The sequence below is a fragment of the Podarcis pityusensis genome, assembly GCF_964106645.2.
Source record: "Podarcis pityusensis genome assembly, chromosome: 6".
Classification (NCBI taxonomy): domain Eukaryota; kingdom Metazoa; phylum Chordata; class Lepidosauria; order Squamata; family Lacertidae; genus Podarcis; species Podarcis pityusensis.
In genome coordinates, this window is record NC_138030.1 from 61,587,091 (window position 1) to 61,605,950 (window position 18,860).

Genomic DNA, 18,860 nt, shown 5'->3' on the forward strand with positions numbered 1-18,860 from the left:
TAGGTAAGATATTATTAGCATTTTACTATATATTTCTATATTATTCTTGTTGGAATGCCAGCTCCCTACTCGCTCCAGTCATCTTCATCATCATTTTATTATTCACAAAGTCAATGCTCTAGGCGCTGTACAGTTTTGTGTAAGACATCACTCGTTCCTGCCCACAGACTCTCAATTCTGTCACTATGCTTTGCTAGATGAGACATGGTTTTCAGCCGTGTCTCATTTCCTTTGGCCCTCTCCAACTACCATAATTCCTAATGCTGTCGCAGCCCACACTCTTGAGTTGAAAAGGATCTGGCATTGAAAAGGATATTGTGGAAGCCAAGAATATGTCTCTGGGGGTGTGGCCCCCATCACTAGCTGCAGTTCCTTTCAGATAGTCTGGAAGTAGCAGTTACAATTCCCTTCTAACGTTTGCAAATGTCCTTGCTTTGATTTCCCTTGTCATTTCAACATTTCAGTAGGGAACGTTGCAGAGAGGTTCTTCAGCTGGATCGGAAAGCACTTGTGAAGCTGCGCTGCGAGCTGGATCATAGATGGGAAATGAAGACATCCATATCCTCAGCGCCAAGACAATATAAAACATAAATTCAATTGTATCCTTACTTCAAAGTGAGTCCCTTGGAATCAGTGCAACAAAGTATACACACGGTTAAGCTATGTAAGAATTTCTTCCATAAGAGCCTTAATACACAAATGAGATGGCTTGAGTGCAAATTGGCCCTTCTCTCCAAAATGTTTCTCTTTATGCTCAGGCAGGTGTTTCTCTTCTTGGGAAAGTCACCAAGTTCTGATGGGTGCTAGCATGTGTGTGGGACCTGCTACCACAAGAGAATAGATTAGACCAGTGGTTTCCAATTGGGGGTCTGTGGCACCCCCACCCAGTGGTCCGTGGCACCATTCACATATCAAAAGCTACTATAGAGAAATCAAAATTTCCAAAAGTAGGGGGTCCATGGCTTGGCTTTTGAAAAATGGGGCCTGCAGTTCTTAGCTAAGTGGGAACCACTGGACTAGATCTAATAATTCTGTACTTTTAACCAACCTAAAAAGATCATTTATCAATCTCCTCACCTGAATTGCATAGAGGTTTATAGTTGGAGGCAGTATGATTCTGAATACTAGCTGCTGGAAATTGCAGGAGGAAAGTGTGCTCTTGTGCTCGGCTCCTGCTTGTGGATTTCCTGCAGCCATCTAGTTAGGCCCTGTGAGACCAGGATGTTGGACTAGCGAGGCCAGTGGCAGATCCAGCAGGCTTGTCTTGTGTTAATGATCAGAAAGTACAGAAGCCTTAGGAGTTGTGTGGCTAAATCAGGATATATTTTCGAGGATCTCTGGCAGCTGTTTTCCAACTGGACTACATTTTTTATCCACTGTTCTTTGACAGGCACCCCTTTTTCCTTCCCCCGTCTTCGTTAACAGCATGTCCCAAACGTACATGAAGTTAGAGTGAGATAAACAGATCAGGGCCTTCATCTAAGGCTTCTAATAGCTGTGCATTCAAATTGCCTGAACTTTGCCACTAACAGAGGAGCCCAATAAACTACTCTGCACAGTTTTTCCTGCAAGTGTCAAGAACCATTAACGTAAGCAGTTGCTGCGGCTTTGGAAAAACTAATCATGCTGCAAGCCCCGTCCCCACAGCCAAGAGAGCCCAGATGGAGCACGTAATGAGGCCTCCAAATTACTTTTGGGTGTCTCCTTCCCTCCCTTACCCTTTTTAATGGGAAAACTACCATCATAATTGGACATGACAGCTTCTAAATACCAAGTCCCAGGAAGGAGGAAAATATTTGCTCTCGCTTTTATTCAGTGACACAAGTTCAAACTTTTAATAGTGAAATATATATCCTTGTTTATCCTGAATGGTGTGATGTGGGGGAAAAGAAGCCCTGATCTAGATTGCAACACACTATCTGGGTGCATTTTAAAAACACCCCTCTTTAAAATACATGCTAAACTTATTTTGGTCATGCCAGTTTGGGTGTATCCATTGCAGTTCTGTGGTGGAATTGCTCTGCAAATATGAGTAAGTCCTCTCTAGCCTAGTTCTAGCATGTCTATTCCAAAATAATTCCCAGTGAAACTTATTTCCTATAAGCCATGTTTAGGGTTATATCCTTTCAGAGTTTTGAGGAAGACCAGTGCTATTCATGTAATTCCTGCTGTGTTCAATGGAACTTACTCCCAGGTAAATGTGTGTAGAATGCAGCCTCTGTTTCTATGGATGACTTTTACCTAACATTCTGAACAACAGCTGCATATTTTAAAAAATGGGCATCAGCCATTGCTTCTTCAACCCTGAATCCTACATGTAACCTGATACCTGCAAGCACTCAGCAGTCTAATTCAGTCTTCATCTTCAGACTTCATCTAAATGCGGACCTCAAGGCTTCAACATCCAGCCTAAGTTTAGGATGTGGTTTTCTTTTGTTGCAGGGTGGGGTCTGACCCACCCAGTTTGGGTGACATATAACCTGATAAAAAGAAATCTAGAAAAATCTGAGCTATTTTGTGACATTTTGGTTGGCTCTGATAACTATATTGCCCAACAGTGGATTTTGGAATAAATATTTCTCAAATCAAAAGGTGAGTGGTGTTATCAATATACTGGAACCATATCTAAATAACAGCATTTTGCAACCTTTATTTTGGATTTTAAGCAGTACTTAATGTGTGGGTAGCTTTCGGTAAAACCTTCATGCGAGAGCTTCAGTGGTCTGTGAAGCTTTGCTTAGGATTCTATTGAGCAAGATCAAAACATATTCCAAAGTGTGAGCCACAATTAACAGAAGTGAAATTCTCTGGGAAAAGGAGGAGTGCAATTTCAGTTAGGAGTATCGCCCTTTTCTCTAGCTCATACGAAAAGAATAATATTTCCATCTTTTTCACCTTCTTCCCTACTTTGTAGAAAGATGCATTTAGTAGAGGCTGCCAACATGGTTCATAGCCTGTAGAGGTCACTGTGGTCCTTAAAGAACTCGAATTTCAGGCCTTTGCGTGTGATACACTTTATAAGAACACAAGAACAAAAGTCCTGCTCTTGTCCAACATTCACAAAGACCAACCAGTTGTTTATGGGAAGCTCACAAGTAGGAGAGTTTCACAAAAGAAACCTGAAACTGTTCTTAACCTGAGGTACCACTTTAGCTAATGGGGCCTCCTGCTGCCGCTGCGCCACCGCTGCACGATTTCTGTTCTCATCCTGAAGCAAAGTTCTTAACCCGAGGTAATATTTCTGGGTTAGCGGAGTCTGTAACCTGAAGCGTCTGTAACCCGAGGTACCACTATACTGAAAACAGTTTAAAACAACTTTTATATTGCCACTGTGACAAGTAGTCCTTGATAGACCCATATTTCACAAATTCACTGAATCCCTCTTTAAAATCTTTCCCAGCTGGTTGCGGCCTCGTGGTAACAAATTAACTATATGATGTGTGAAGAAGCATTTCCCTTTATCTGTCCTGCAACTCCCACCTTTCAACTTAATTGGATGACCACAGGCTCTAGTCTTATGAGAGCAAAGAAGAAAAACGTCTCTCCATCCACTTTCCTCCCCCTCCCACATCATTTTATAGACCTCCATCAAATCCCTCCTTATTCAGCCCCCCCCCCCCGCCTGCAAACCTCAAAAGCTCCAAGCACTGTAATCTTTCCTCACCATCTTTTGGTGGCCTCTCAGTGACTGGGCACTGGCTGGCAACCAGGAGCCAAAATTTACAAGAGGCTGTGGAGGACACCTGAGAGACAGGAGAGACTGGCAGGCAGAAGTGGATTAAAGCATTATGCTAAAGCAGATTATGGGCTTCTTACTTAGAGCTGCCAGCCAATTAAATAAATCTAAGCCAATGAATGCTATGATTCTTAATTGACTGAATGATTCAACTTTCATCAAGGGTAGTTTTTCAAGGCAGCATCTTGGCAGCTCGAATGCTTCCATGATAAAATACTGGGCTTCTCATAGGCACTTTGAGAACAGGATGCCGGACTAAATGGGCCACTGGCCTGATCCAGCAGCCTCTTTTATGCATACACTAGTTTATAAAAATAGGCAATAATAATATAAAGGTCTATTTCACAACTAACGGGGGTTACTATTTTCCTGGTTTTTAAAAACCGATTAATCTATTAAAAGTTACAGCGCTAGACTCTATGCATCATTGACCCATAACTCTGCTTGCCTCCTACTTACTTGACTTGACTAGTATTCACAAATACACAGAAAGCCTGCACAAATGCAGGCCTGTCCACCTATTCACTTGCACAGCTCCCTCCTTCAAATTCACCTCACCTCGTCTTACACAGCACAGACAGAACTCTGTTCCATATGGATGTCCAGATCAGAAACCAAAAACTTTCTGGAGACAAAAATATATGAAGGATCCTTTGACTTCCCCTACCTTTAGGTAAGTTCTTCAGGGCAACTTCTTCCTGAATGAGTTTCTCTCTACTTGCTGGAAAAAGCACAGATCACTTTTACCACCTGATTTATTATTTATTATTATTTCCCTCCAGTAAGAATCTGGTCATTTCCTCCCGGGTTTGTGCAGTCAGAATGTTCAAAGTTGCCAGGAATCTTAGGCTTTGTCCAGGCAACTATTTCTCCATATACTCTGTTTAGAGGAGATAAAGGTATATTTAATATACCTGAGCAGTTGATTTTGTTGAGACCATTAAAGCTAGGAGGTTTTGTTGCATAATGATACAGGAATCTGAAATGTTGCCGCTGCAGAAGAGGCATATTGTAGATTTGATCAAAATGTTTACACATCTTGTTACTTTGGTAAGTAGACATTTCTTGACCCATGGGGACTAACAGTGTTCTAAATAAACAGAAGCAGCATCCCCAATAACACTTCCATGGCAACCGCCATGATCCAGTGTCAGTAATTTGATCACTGGAACCACTGTGATGAAAGAAGGGGAACTTTTCTTTGGGGCAGAGGGGGGTGCAGTTGTTTACTCAGTTTGTCTAATTCCTGATTTCAGCTTCTCTGTCTAGCCCAGATAAATAAAAGGGTAATATAAAAGATTGCAAATAACACCTAGTCTAGCCAATGGAACTGTTAAGGGGAAAGTTGCACTTTTGTTTTCTTTTGTAAGGACTCCTTTAGCAAATTTGTAAATATGCACCCATTTTCTCTTATGCAAAGCTAAAAATAGTTCCAAAAGTGCTCTGGACCTTGAAGAAAGGGGACTCCTTATCATGAGTATTCTTGAAAGCCATTATCAGCACTGATGCAATTCTGGTTATGGTGCTAGATTTCAGCTTTTTCAAAGTACTTATTTAAAGTGCTGCAAAAACTTCCAGAACCAGTTCTTCTTGTGACCATGGCAGGACATACAATGTGAATGTAAGTACAGTCGTACCTTGGAAGTCGAATGGAGTCCATTCCGGAAGTCTGTTCAACTTCTGAAACGTTCAGAAACCAAAGCGTGGCTTCTGATTGGCTGCAGGAAGCTCCTGCAGTCAACTGGAAGCCATGGAAGCCCTGTTGGATGTTCGGCTTCCAAAAATAGTTTGCAAACTGGAACAGTCACTTCTGGGTTTGTGGCGTTTGGGAGCCAAAACTTTTGGCTTGCAAGGCATTTGGGATCCAAGGTACGACTGTACAATGATCACTGACCACTCTGAAATACAGCCATCAACCCTCTAAACCAGGGTCGGCCCACCCACAAGGCCAGGTGAGGCAACCACCTCAGGATGCATAAGGGCAGCAGATCTGTATGTAGATCTTTCTTCCCCTCCTTATTCCCAATGTAGATCTTCACTGACCCCTTCTTCCCTGGCGGGGGAGAGGGGGAACCATTTTGCAGTTTGTCTCAAGTGCCAAAATGTCTTGGACCAACCCTGCTCTAAACTAATGTGCATAGACAGACTTTAAGAAGCTCAGTGCTGGGAGTAAAGAGGCCAAAATCTCCCTGTATGTGGTAAGCAACTTCTAAGTTCAAGAATCTCTGATCAGGATGAGAGATGCATCAGGGGAGAACAGGGAACTTAACCCTTCCCCCCCCACACACACTATTTCCTGTTTCAGATCATACTCACCAAGCTTCCCCTTGCAGAATTCCAAATTGGGCACGAAAGCGGTTCTCCTGATCTTTATAGATTTCCAAATAACAACACATACTCGGTATTCTGCAGAGTGAAATCCACGGGGGGTGGGGGGAGTTGCAGGTGGGGAAATATTATGTAACCCCTCCCCTGCCACTTCTGTGATCTCTGTTGTTCCCTCTGGAAGCCACATTTCAGTATTTGAAATTGTTGTCCTCACGCCTCTGCCTTTAGTATCTAGCGTAGACCTCAGTTTTCATGTGTTGAGACATTTAATTGAAAATGTCACTATGTTAAAAGCATGGCTGCTGTCAAAATGCACTTCTAGAGAGGGCTAAAATAACCTTCCATACAGTGGGATCTAAAGCAACCAGATGCTTGTCAACTGAATCTACCTTAAGTGCGTCTGTGTGTCTAATTTTAGGCAAAGGACAAAACCAAACCTGCCTATAAATGTATGAGTTGCTAGTCCCAGCCAGCAAGATGTTAAGCTAACACGTATGAGGCCCAGGTGCTCTTGAGTTTCCTTGTGGTTACAGCTGTTCCCCAGTTGTTGTGGATATGCAGTTGGCATTGTTTTGCCATTATCCTCTGAGCAGCTGAACAGTAGAAGATTGTACGGAAGAACAGAAGGACAGCATGTACTCATTTCACTGTTGAATTCAGTGCTTTGTTCTCTGTACTTATCTCCTGTCCCAAAGGGCTCATCCTGATATGAAGCAACATGCAAAACGATTGGAAATTATAATACAGTGGTACCTCGGGTTACATACGCTTCAGGTTACAGACGCTTCAGATTACAGACTCCGCTAACCCAGAAATAGTACCTCGGGTTAATAACTTTGCTTCAGGATGAGAACAGAAATCGTGCTTCGGCGGCGCAGCAGCAGCGGGAGGCCCCATTAGCTAAAGTGGTGCTTCAGGTTAAGAGCAGTTTCAGGTTAAGAACGGACCTCTGGAATGAATTAAGTACTTAACCCGAGGTACCACTGTATTCTATAACAAAGTAAAATCCAGGTACCCTCCTTTTTTAAAAAAAGAAAATGCAATCAGTTCTGATTTTTGAAAAAGTGAGACACTCTCCCTTGTTAGCTCCCTTCTTTAGTTCACATCAGAAATGGGATACATCCTTGCAAAAGGCAGGTACCTCTTCAACCGACACATCATTAAGTCAGCAGTGCAAACAGCAAGGCTCATAGTGGAAGTGGTGGTGAAGGATTCGGGGTTAGTGAAGGTGACGAGCAAAGAACTGTCCCATTAAACAAGCACGTCAAATCTCCCAAAATAATCCCGCACACTACACATGTAGGGTCTGGGGGATACAGAAGTATTCTGCTTTGAGTCTACTCTCAATACTATGGGTGGAATTCAACATTATGTCTGCGCAAGCATATCAGCTTGCCAGATGGAATTATCCCCCTCTCCCCACGTGCTTTTCTGGGGATTCTCCTGACACACACCCTTCCCTCGAGCCAATGGAAGAGGTGCAGTGGGAGGATGGGGGAAGCCCTGTTGAGCAAATGGAAGCTGTGATGGAGTTTGTTAGGTGAATCCTGCCCACTGTGTTCACCTTGGCCAGCAAGGCATTGCTTTTCCCACCTGCCTTGCCCCACCCTCCAGCCCTAGGTGCCTTCATAAGGGACCTGTTTCCAGAGGAAGAACTGATGAGAGAGATGCTCTGTTTGCCATCAATGGGTGGTTTGTTTCACCTCCGATGCACCACCTCCAGCCTGAAGAACCTTCAGAAGAGAGTTGCTGCCATAGGCATTATGTGGATGTGTATTTTAATGAGCTGAAAAAAGTAAAAGATGATGAGTTATGATGGTGTGGAGGCTGTCAGTATGAACTTAATGCTGCTTAGTTTAGATTTTGGTTGCTAGACGTTGTTAATATTGTTGTATAGATTATAAATGCTGTAGTGATTTATTAAGCATAGAATATGACTTTTGCTTTAAATGTGATGTTTAGCTTATTTTGTTAGTTGCTGCTTTGTTAATAGTGTTTTATAGATCATAATTGTTTCAGGGATGATTTATTAATTATTCTATGTGATTTATGTGATATTGTATTATGTTCTATCATGTTGTTGTTGCTGTTGTTGTTTAAGCCTATCTGGGATTCATTTGAATGAAAAGCAGCATAGAAATATAATCCACCCATCAATCTCTGTGCTATTTGCACCTCCATGTTGATAACCTACATAAGCTGGAATGTACATTTGAATTTTAAAGTAGCTCCCTTTTGCATGCCACTATACTGCATCAACAATGGTCACATATGAACACATTGGAGTTAGATCCAGATCCAGAGTTAAGCCCACAATTCCATGCACACATCTGGGAGAAAGGCCCATTAAACACACTGGGCCTTTCTTCTGAGTTAGCATGAATAAGATTGCTCTACACATTAGTTGCACTTAACATGCATCAAAATCAATGGGACTTAAGTGGTGGCCAACTTTTCATGGTGATTTCACTTAGATCTTACTGCAACTAACCAACCCAAATAATCACACGATACACTTTCAGTTTTTTTGTGGGAAAATGTCCTAATATGGGCTGTTCGATTTGTTTTCTTCATTTTCAGTCTGAGCAAATATGCATTGCAATTAGTGCTGCTGGTTATTTTGTTGCTAAGGGTACACACACACACACACACACACACACACCACTTTCCAGTTCCCCTTGTAGCACTGCGAGGCAAAAGTTAACATAGCCCACATGTTCACTTCTTTCCTGACACAACAAAGGGGGAGGGAGAGCAGAGAAAAACAATTTGTCATTTGTGCTTCCACTGACTATTGCAATTCAGGTCAATCGGTCTGGATGCCTGAATGGGGCAAGAAAGATTGCTATAGGCAGAAATGGGTCAGTAATAGCTGAATGCTTTTCAAGCTGCACATAGCCTTTGCATTGGACACACGTTGCATGCTTGTTTTAAATTATTTCACAAAACGTAGCAATTCCCATCATGCTGACACAGATCATAGGCAAACTTGTTGACTGTTTGCAAACACCCTCAGTGACTTAGGAAGTTTCTTCTGTCTCTGTTGCAGTCACTATGACAAAACCTTTGACATGCCTTGACAAAAGCAGCAGCTTGGTGCGTGTTTGTTTCATAAAATTGCTATATCGCTCAATTGTAGGGAAAAAAAGAAACCTCAAAGTGGTTTACAAAGAAGATAAAACAATAAAACTATCACTAAAGATTTTTTACAATCATAATCTAAAACATACAGAAAGTTAAAACTGCAATAGAATAGACTAAAGCAGATCAAAACACATATAAACTTTCTAAACATCTCGGTAGGTTTGTTTAAATATGAATGTCTTCATCAGGCAACAAAAAGAATACAGTGAATACTGTCTGATTTCAATAGGCAGGGAGTTCCAAAGTGTCAGTGTTGCCACACTAAATGACCAGGTTCTTGCAGAGGCAGTGTTTTGCTCAAGTGCTATTTAAATCAAATACATTTACATTTCCTTACATTTATGTCCCACCTTTCTTTCATCATGAAACGCAATGAGCTATGCATGTGGTTCCTAGGTCTCATCTCTAGTTATCCCATCCCAGACTTGCCTGAGTATGCCTTGGGTCTCACAGGGTATGCCATGCTGCATCACCACTGCCCCCTAGCAGCGCATTGTGCTAGAGCTGTCACATATGCAGCATATGACTATGTCACCAGTGGTCTCAGCCTACCAGATCTACTGTACTGGCAGCACACAGCGTTAATACATAAATCAAACAGAGTGGGGTGCCTACGTAGAGCTGGGAAACATGCACCAAAGAGCCCTACAGTACCATTTTCAGCTATGGAAATGGAAGCACAGGGTAGGGGGAAAGTATCTTGGCCATTTAAAATAATGGGGACAGAATGCATAGCTTCTCTATTGACTGTTTCCTGAATGGAAACAGTTGTGCCAGCTACCAATCTGATTTTAGAAAGCTTGGACAGTCAGTCAGGAGACTGTTGTGGCAAATTGCAATGCAGTGCACAGACTGAAAATGAAGAAAACAAATCGAATAGCCCATATTAGGACATTTTCCCACAAAAAACCTGAAAGTGAATTGTGTGATTATTTGGATTGGTTAGTTGCAGTAAGATCTAAGTGAAATCACCATGAAAAGTTGGCCACCACTTAAGTCCCATTGATTTTGATGCATGTTAAACGCAACTAATGTGTAGAGCAATCTTATATGGTGCAAGTGAGGAGTGTGAAGGGAAAGGGCAGCTGCTGTGGGAAAGTTAATTCCAATGGCCAGTTGCATCTGCCCCGGCCTCTAGAGGCATTGTGCTATAAGTTAGTTTTTTGTGGTGAGTGAATGGCATAGAGTTCTGCATCTTTAGTTTTATGCAACACTTAGTCCCAGTTTGGATCTGAGATAGCAATAAATATTTTCACAAAGGCCTAATTTCCTTATGCAAAAGAGCAGTTGAGCAATCCCTCCCACACTTTCCTTTCCTTACCGGCTATTGCACATCCTACCAGAATCCAATTAGATGCAGATGTTTGGGAGTTTGTGTTTGTCTTCCTCCCCACCCCCCTTTTGCAACTTCACCTAATACATCTGACTGGTGCGGCAAAAAAGCTGAACGACCACAAGGCTTAATTTGTGGAAATCCATTTGTGTAGGCAACACATTTGTACTCATCCTTAACAAAGCAGTTAATCAATATATGGTCCCAAAATAAATTAAAAAATTCTGCGATGTTAGTAGATTCCACCATCTGACGAGGCGATGCTTAACTAAACACTTTATTAATCTGATTTTTAGAGAGTGTTCAGATATAGCAGTCGTCTGATGGAGCAACATGCCTTGATGTTCCATTAGTGGTAGTTTAGAACATCTGTTAATCTTGCGGTGATAACTGAAGTCATTTTCTCCTGCCCATAAATCTAAATATAGGATCCCAGGATGCAATTTGTATGTTTTCTGGAATCCCACAAGAGATCAGAAGCACCTACAGAATTTTGACTTATCTGTCCTGCCCTTCATCAATCTTTGGAGGAGAAGACTATATAAACTAGACTAGGGTTGAAACCCATGTGGCATGAATTTGTGCTAAAGCCATTTGTATCTGCAAGAGGATTCTGGCTCTGCCCTGTTAATTGGATTAAGGCTGGTTTGAAAACTTACTCTGACAATAGTTGAATATTGGGCTTAGTCTGAATTCAGTTCTTCAGATAACTGCATATTCGACAAAACAGGCTTCTTTGATTTTTTATTTTTTATTAGCAATTGAATGAATTTGTGCTGAACTGCAAAAACTCTTCACTGACTTTAGCACTCCATATTCAGTAAGTGCAAATGATGAGCAGGTCTCTGGGAAATTAGAAGATTGTGTGTATGGCTGTTTATCAGAGGTAAACTGATAAGCTGAGCTACCCTTTTGCTCTGTGTACTTGGGTACCAAGCAGCAGATGAAACAAGAAGATGGGCTTTGAAATATAAATGGAAAGGATCTTGGACAAACAACAACACTGTATGTTTACTAAGGCTTACTAAGGAGTAGTAAGCCACTTACTAGGGAGTAGGTCCCATTGAACTTAATGGGAGTTACTTCTGAGTAAATATGCAAAGGTTCATACTGCTGAATAATGCTGTTTGCAGGTTTTAATTATTTGGCTTTTCTGAACACTGGTCTGTGTATTAGGTGGTGGGGAGAATGGCCACATTGGCTATCTAGTGTGTGAAGGTCCAACAAAGGAAGGTGAACTCCCCCCCCCCCCACAACACCATAATGAAAAGTTTGTCGAAAATTCTTCATATCTAAAGTTTGCAAATATTTAATACATACACTTTCTGCTCTGAAAGCAAATCAGGAGACAGTGACTACAAATTTACGCACACACCCCTCCACATGCTGTGAAGCTACAAGCATTAAGTTGCTCTGTAATTATAATGCCTCAAAGAAGAAAGTTTTATAATAGCAGTTTTCTGACTCTCAGCTATTAAAATCCATGGCACAAAATGAAAGAACATGATTCTAAACAACCCTGAGCTTTTAATTCTGCTCTGTAGTAGAAGGCAAAAGCTTTTTTTTCTGAATTGTGCTGATGTAATTGAAATAGTCAAACATTTGGAAAAACTGTAAACATTTTTTGCTGCTCCCAACTGGTAAGAAACCTTTAACATTTGTCCTTAAATTTTACTAACACATTTCAAAAGCGCCTAACAGCTGCTATTCTAAAGGCTGGAATCTTATAAAATAGCAACCTCACTTGTTTAATCTAACTGATTTATGGAACTTAAATGCTGCTTTCCAACTCTGCAAGGAAGACCTCTTTGGACACATTTTAATTATCCCAAATGACTTTCTTTGCTCTGTTCTATTTTGAAATCTCCTGGATAAACAATCTAACCAAGTTGACTGTCACTGTTCGCCTAAACCAGCTAGTAGCTCGGGTGTAATTGTTATGCTGGATAACATTTGAAGTTAACATTAGGGTGGTGGTCTTCATGCATTTCCTTTCAAAATAAAATATGTAAACAAAAAAAGGGATTAAAATGCACTCTTCCCTATATGCTAGTTTTATTTCACAATATATGTTTATTGGAATGTTGTTACCACTTCTCCACGCTAATGAAGGTTGCAGTTTAATAAATATTAATCAAAATTTAGAAGATGGTTTAGAAGAAGATGATTTAGAGGACAGTCTTTTCCAGCACAGGGGCCCATTCCCCCATAGATAATATATAGGGGGCTGCATGATAATGTCTGCAGGGCCAGAGGCAAAAGTAGGCAGAGTAATGCATGAGATTCTGACCTTTGTACAGTAGGCTATGTTCCAGCCACACAAGTCAGAGGTTGCTACATTCGCACACAAACCTCCCAATCCGGGCAAACAAGAGTATTACAATTCAGGGGCCCATTCCAGTAAAACAAAAGGTGCTTAAGATAGGTGTAAAGCTGAGCTAGTGAGGGGTGTGTTTTTGGGAGCCCCAAGAGATGGTGGGGGAAGAGCATGCAATTCCAGGGGTTGGGTTGCTCCTTGTGCCCCTGCTGTTCAATACTGGAGCAAAGAATACTTGAATGAAAGTTTAAACCCCAAGAGTGCAGGCATGTGGTGTTTCATTCATTCTCTCTCTCTCTCTCTCTCTCTCTCTCTCTCTCTCTCTCTCACACACACACACACCATTCATTTTAACTCAGGTGTAAATTGCCCCCTGTGCCCTTTTAACGCAACCATCAACCTGAAAACAACAACATGGGAGAGGATTGAATATTGCAGAACCATCAAGCCCAGAATAATACATAACAGTATGCAGTAAAACAGATTAAGGGGGAAAGTTTTCTATTTTTTAGAATCCCCCTTTGAAGCAAACTGTGACCTCAGAAAACAAAGGGAGGGTGTGTGTTTTTGGACAAAAACTGCAAATACACAACAGATTAGGAATTTGTATTTAAGGAACAGTCAAAAGTTTTGGAAAGCCACTTTGTCACATACTGTATAAAGTAAAAGAAACATGAAAAGAAACATAAAATCATGCAACTGTTTCTCAAATGGAAAGGTAAGTGATGCATGTGCTGGAAGTTGGGAGGGAATTTCTCAGTCTGTTTAAAGAAGCATTATATAATGCTCCCCCCCCCCCATTTAATGACCCCCATTGCATCATTTAACCTTTACATGTTTCTAGCCTCACATTTGGCTTATTATTACCTGAGAAGAAACTACTAATTCTGAGTAGTTTGAGGGTCTCCAAATGAGAAGGGTGTCATCGTACATCTGAACGGATTTTTAAAAAAATGTTCCTCCTTTTATACTCCAGAGAACAATAACAGGAAAGGGATTAATAGGAGAGGATGGAGGATTAAAAAGAGTCTGCTTCCCCCCCCAATCCCTTATTTCTGTTCCTTGTTTATAAATCTTGAGTGCTGCTCACCAGATGACTGACTGTATCTCACCACAGCAAAGCCAACATTATTTCAAATGGTCACATCAGTTTCTAAGATCCCAAGCCCTCAAGATTATACACTTCTTCCATTGTTTCCGCTTGATGCAAGCCCCCCCCCTTTAAAAGAGGCTTTTCCTTTTCATTCTTATAAACTTCAATTAAGAAGTTGATGGCTCTCACATTTCAGAGTGTATGACCCAGCGGACGTTGCACTTTTTGCCTTTATTCATTCGGAGAGCAAAATGAAATTCAGTCTACAGCGGCTGACTGAATATATTCTCTCTGACGTTTCTGCTGCAAAACAGAGCAGTACCTGAGGGCTTCAAACACAGCAGGGAGCAAAACTTCCAAGTCTTGTAGAAATCAAATAGCAAGACTTTGTGATAACTTAAACCCTTTTATTAAAAAAAAGTAAAAAGTTATCAGCTCAGATATCTCTGGATTGCAACTGTAACTGAAAACCTCATGTTTCCACTGCTAATAAACAGAAATAACATTTCTCATTCAAGGGGCAATAACGAATATAGAAATAATTTCACCCCCAATCCACTTTTGAAAGAATGGTACCCCATGTCTCACCCAGCTATAGAACAATGATGTAATTATTATCTTAACTTAGAGAATAAATATTTTGGACTGGACTCAAGGGCCAGAATATATGTGTGTGAATGTTGTAGCTAGCCTTGCTTTTTAAGAGGGGGTAGCTCATTCAATGGCCTTGAGCCAGTCACCGTTTTGCAGGAATTATGGTGATCTCTTTTACAGCATTACTTTCAGAGTGCTGAGCGTTCCAGAAATGGTAATGGAGTATGTGTGGAAAGGGTGCAATGCTCCTTGTATCTCACTGGTGCTCGTGCAATAGCCATGCTTGGCGAAATGGGATGCTTAAAGCGCTACAACATTGTTTTTATTTGTAGGAGTTAGGGGCAGCAGTACACAACTTGACAGTGTTTTATTAAAGTTTCATAGCACAGAGAGTAGTGAAAAGTGTTTTTAATTCTATTTTTTGTTTTGCACATGGTGTGTACACAGCCTTAAACATTTGGCAGCTGCACTGTTTCTTGCTGCACATTGCCTCCATGGTTATTCTCCCTTTCCTTCCAGTTCCAGAAGCATGTTTGACAAAGAATGAGGAATCTTTCTACTAAATCAGGCATGTCCAAAGCTCAACAACTTTGGGGTAAAAAAAGGTCAACAACTTTGGTTGGCCCTTTGGTCAGCCCTCACGGCTCTTCACTTTATCAAATCTGGCCCTCTTTGAAAAAAGTTTGGACACCACTGTACTAAATGTTTTGGGGGAAATGTTCATAAATTACACTATTTATTAGTATAATTGGAAAGTATGAAGCGGGAGGCATATTTTGGAAGGAATATACAGACATTCTTGCAATGTGGTTGTAAGCCCATGTGACCAACAAATGTGCAATGTTGTCATCTATGGGAAGCCAATTTCTCACATTGCAACATTTGCTTCCACATAGTTACATTCACTTTACAAATTATTCCCAGATAGTATTCTTATTATTATCATCGTTTTTTTTTAAAAAATTAAAAAGTAGTCTGTCATGCATAATTTTTCTTACTGGAATTAATTAAGGAGATCAACTGCAAAACCGTTTGCTGTTTCAGAAAAGAATGTTGGAATACACAGTTCGAAGGCTTTTCCTACATAGTTTTTCCTCTGATAGTTTTATAAGGTCTCAGTGAATTCCAGTAAATTATATATGAGAAATCTAACCGCTATACTATGGTCTGCCTTTGTCTGAGACCCCATCTTTTTGATACATTTAAAGCAATATCATATGGTTTAAAATAGTCATGGCGTCCACCAAAGAGCCCCAGGAAGGAGGAACTCTAGTTTGTGAAGTGTGCAAAGAGTTGTTAGGAGACTGTCTGACAGAGCTACAATTTTTAGAATAGTTTAATCACCAACCCCTCTTTCTAGGGGACTCTGAGAACTGTAGCTCTGTAAGATTAACAGGGGTCTCCTACAAACACTCAGCACCCTTAACTAACTACAGTTTTCAGGATCCCTTAGGGAAGTCATGACTAGCAGAGCCTTCTAAACTTTTAGACATGAATCATTCTGCGACACAGTAATTCAGTTTTGCTAGCAAACTGGATGTTAAACAAACCCCTTTCCAGTCCTGGGACGAACCCAGGGAGCGTTCACACGACACTCCTACACACTGCAGCTGACACACTAACATGTCACGACACACAGTTTGGAAAGCTCTGATTTAAAGTGTTCGGATACTGCTTTAAATGTATAGGTGGGGCCTCAGTCTTGCTTATTCTATATCATTACAGAGTTATATGGATATCTGATACTTTAATTATCATTATTTTTTAAACTGGGTCTCGTTTTGTTACTTTCTCCTGCTTCTCAGGTTTACACTACTTCTCTGGGCTTGTCTTCCCGTAAGACACACTGAATTCAATGGACCTTCCTCCAAGGTAAGTGTATATCGAATTGCAGTCTCATTCGGTTTTCAGCTCTTCCGCTGTGGCATGCCACAGGCTTTCTGATTGTTGAGAGTTAAGGGGAAAATAGCAAAAATATTTGTGTTGACTTCAGAATGCTGCAGATTAAGAGCAGATGTATTCCCCAAGCATGTGTTTCAGCTTTCATTGATGTGCTCTGAAGAACATTCTGTAGGCCAGGAAGTATATTGCATTTGCTAATTGTGGGCAACTTGGCAGATGGGGAGCTAAAAATAATGTTTTTATGTTTTATTACTGTAAATTATTTTGTTCCGCCTCTCAAACAGAATATATCTGGTGCATTTAATCTATCGATCAGTTTTGCATTACACATTTGCAGTACTTTCCAACAGAGTTGTCATCAAGGCACCAGTCAACTTTCTGTGCTAAACCAATTAATAGTATATATTTCCACAATCCACCCCCCCATCTTTCATGACTAAGAGACAGGGCCGGCCCACCCATGAGGCAAGGTGAGGTAACCACCTCAGGCAGCAGGATGCACAGGGGCAGCAGATCCCAATGCAGATCTTTATTCCCTTCTTGTACCTGATGTAGATATTCACTCACCTGTTCTTCCCTGGTGGGGAGGGAGGCGCCATTTTGTGCTTTGCCTCAGGTGCCAAAAGGTCTTGGGCAGGCCCTGCTAAGAGAGAATAGAATTAAAAAGAAGCACTAAGAGCACACTCCTAAATAAGGAGGAGGAGTGAAATAATAATACAGTGGTACCTCTAGTTATGAACTTAATTCGTTCCGGAGGTCCATTCTTAACCTGAAACTGTTCTTAACTAGAGGCATGCTTTCGCTAATGGGGCCTCTTGCTGCTGCTGTGCCGCCGGCACACAATTTCCATTCTCATCCTGGGGCGAAGTTCTCAGCTTGAGGTAACTCTTCCAGGTTAGCGGAGTTTGTAATCTGAAGCGTTTGTAACCTGAGGCATTTGTAACTCAAGGTACCACTGTAATGATAATAGTTGTGTATCCCACTTTTCCTACCAAAGGACCCCTAGGCGGCAATTAGCAAAGTGTTAAAATAGTACCTTCAAAAAAAAAGGATGTATATTAGGGTTGCCATATTTCATAAAGTGAGAATCTGGAAACAAAAGTTGTTGAGATTTTTTGGGGGGGCAAAATCTCAAAAAGAAGAAGATTTTGAGCTATTGTAAAGGAAATTCAACAAAATCTACACTTTTGGCATGGGTTGTCCTACATCCAGATTTTCCTGTACATTTAAGCAATTTTGCCCAAACACTGTTTCTGATGGCCAAATCCTGGCTTTATCTAGGAAATTCCAGACATATATCCTTCATAAATCTGGTCCTTTTTCTTCCCCATGATGCAGCAGTGGAAAATTGTCTCTAAAGGTGACAGACTTGGCTCAGGGGTTCAGTCCCCTGCTGCTGCTTCTTAGGTAAGCAACTCATCCAGTACCGGAAATGTTTTTGGTCAGCAATTTCAAACATGTTTTCCTGTACTAATAAGTTCCTCTACTTCAATTTGCATCCTGATATGGGTGAGTAAACCTGATCCTCTTGTATCTATTTAAAATGATGTGTCAATAAATAGACAGTATTCTAGCTCAGATTTAGCTGCAGCATCTTGAGAATGTGGGATATACTAGATATGGAGCCATAATGAAATGGATTGGGTTTTCTCCTGTGTTGCCACCCACTAGGTCCCTGTTAAAGGTTATTTCCCCCCCTGTGGAGCACAGGTTGCCTCCATTTGTAGCAAGGCATAAGGCCTAAACCAGGGTTGGAGATCTTTTTCTGTTTGACAACAGCATTCCATTTTAGAAAACCTTCTAGGGGCCATATTCTGGTGGTGGGCAGGGCCAGAGGGAAGTAGGCAGAGCAATTAATGTGAATTTATTTTTGTAGACTAGTTTCTACACACACACACACACATTTCTTTCTTGTCTTTCATCCAAGCAAGCAAGAGGCATTATCAGAGTTATATTAGACCCATAAAGACATTCAAAGAGAGTGTGAATGAAACAAGACCAGTGAGAGGTATGGCCTGAATGCTAGAAAGAGAGGCCTTTAGGGCTGCATTTGCTCCCCAGGCCTAAGGTTCCTCACCTTACAGACTTCCAATAGGAAACGGCTTATAGTTCTATTTCTTTTCCATCCATGTGTTTCATCCTGAGGCAGAATGTGAACGAGACTAAAAATGAATAGGGCCCCTGGGTCACATTATAATTTGAGGAGGCCCCAAAATATGTCATATTCCTAAAATGAGAGGAGCAGAGCTGCAAAGTATGGATAGGATTGCAGCTTAAATCAATTAACACAGCCTAAAATGTTTGGTAGGCATATTGGCATGCTCAAAGTAGCTTACTGACAGGGAACACTTAGAAGATATACCAGCCAAGAACCTAAACAAGAACTTTATTCTTCCTCTCCAACAAGAACAAA

The 18,860-nt window shown here is 41.1% G+C and overlaps 1 long non-coding RNA gene across 2 annotated transcripts; it reads right to left on the bottom strand.

Annotated features, from left to right (window-relative positions):
• Positions 1–20: 20 nt before the first annotated feature.
• Positions 21–18,759, bottom strand: LOC308480410. 2 transcript variants are annotated; one of them, XR_013988086.1, is made up of 4 exons: positions 18,525–18,643; positions 17,015–17,087; positions 3,665–4,457; positions 21–563 (listed from the first exon to the last, which is right to left on the bottom strand). It is a non-coding gene; the product is annotated as an uncharacterized lncRNA (long non-coding RNA). The 2 variants fall into 2 exon arrangements; XR_013988085.1 differs by lacking the exon at positions 3,665–4,457 and having other exon boundaries at positions 18,525–18,759.
• Positions 18,760–18,860: the final 101 nt, after the last annotated feature.